This window comes from Nematolebias whitei, chromosome 8 (assembly GCF_014905685.2).
Source record: "Nematolebias whitei isolate Nwh7 chromosome 8, NemWhi1, whole genome shotgun sequence".
NCBI classification, from domain to species: Eukaryota; Metazoa; Chordata; class Actinopteri; order Cyprinodontiformes; family Rivulidae; genus Nematolebias; species Nematolebias whitei.
Window position 1 is genome coordinate 3732430 of NC_056505.1, and position 1765 is coordinate 3734194.

The 1765-nt window shown below is 45.4% G+C and overlaps 1 protein-coding gene across 1 annotated transcript in view; it reads right to left on the minus strand.

The window, feature by feature from the left end:
• LOC119413123 (centrosomal protein of 120 kDa) overlaps positions 1 to 1765 on the minus strand; it is a 35432-nt gene that overhangs the window by 3364 nt on the left and 30303 nt on the right. The window lies entirely within an intron of this gene.

A 1765-nucleotide genomic window follows, 5' to 3' on the forward strand; every position in this document is an offset into this window, starting at 1 on the left:
TGATGTTCAAGATGGACATTCTTTGGCTGATGTTCAAGACAGACGTTCTTCGGCTGATGTTCAAGACAGACGTTCTTCGGCTGATGTTCGAGACAGACGTTCTTCGGCTGATGTTCAAGACAGACGTTCTTCGGCTGATGTTCAAGACAGACGTTCTTCGGCTGATGATCAAGACAGACATTCAAGACAGACGTTCTTCGGCTGACATTCAAGACAGACGTTCTTCGGCTGACACTCAAGACAGACGTTCTTCGGCTGATGTTCAAGACAGATGTTCTTTGGCTGATGATCAAGACAAATGTTCTTCGGCTGACACTCAAGACAGACGTTCAAGACAGACGTTCAAGACAGACGTTCAAGACAGACGTTCTTCGGCTGATATTCAAGACAGACGTTCTTCGGCTGATATTCAAGACAGACGTTCTTCAGTGTTCCAACAGATTTACAGCAACAGTTCTCAAACACTGAAACAACAAACTGGCCGAAGCATGTAACAGGCGGAACTAAAGTTGCATCACCTTGTTGCAGCCTGAACCTATTTTAGGGACGCACAAACAACAAATGTACCAACGACTAAATTTGTGACATTTGTTTTTAGCAGAGTGGAAGTTCGAACAGTGGAGAGTTGTTAAAATCAAGGATTGTGATGGAGGGATGCTAAACTGAGTTAACTGTGTTTAAAAAAACATCTGTTTATAGTTAAACATCTGTCAAACAGTTAATGTGTTGAAGCTCTACGTCAACCCAGCTGAGGTGAGTTGTCCTCCACCTTTAGATTTAAAGATTACAGTTCAATACTCGAGTATTTCACACGTCGGTAATGTTTGGTTTTATTTTTATTTGTGAGTGAACCACTGGGCTACAGGAAACTACGGCAGCTCTCCTGGGACAAACTGCACGAGACATTTTAGAGACAAAAGTTGTTTTAGCTAAGCAGATGGGCTGCTGCAGGTAAGATACTGACTAACATTATAATCCATTTAAACGTTTAGTAAAAATCTGTTTGAATCTCGTCTTTAATCTAAACAGGAAGTGGCACATTTCAGTTTCCTGTCATCTTTTGTTGATTGAACAGAAATAAACACTTTTCTTTGTTTAAACTAGTTTTATGTTTATTCTGCTTGAAGAGGTCCGGCACCGTGAGCCGGGCCCCACTCGGACTTTAAAAGTTCTAACGGTACCCCCGGGCTCAGATCTTTCATCTCTTCAAGCCAATATTTTTCCTGTGAGAAGAACAACTTCAGCTGCTTGTCCCAATATTTGGACTTCAGCACCGAGTGTCGGACCTGGACCCTCCGTCCCGTTTGGCTCGGGTTGGATCATAAAAATTCTTGTGTGAGGAATGATGGCCCGAGTGTTCAGACCCAAACGGCACGCCGTGAGCGGCGCCGAGAGGAGACGATAAATAGACGAGAGGAAACCCAAACGGGCCGCGGAGCAGCGAGACAGATGGTTCTGAAAACACGGGCCTGATCGTTTGGTGAGAGGGAGACATGTGGACAGATGATTAATGACTGGACCCGACCAGAACCAAAGCCCTCAGAGCCGCAGAACTCTCTGCAGGGTTCTTATTAGACTGGACCCGCTCAGAACCAAAGCCCTCAGAGCTGCAGAACTCTCTGCAGGGTTCTTATTAGACTGGACCCGACCAGAACCAAAGCCCCCAGAACTCTCGGCAGGATTCTTATTAGACTGGACCCGACCAGAACCAAAGCCCTCAGAACTCTCTGCAGGGTTCTTATTAGACTGGACCCGACCAGAACCA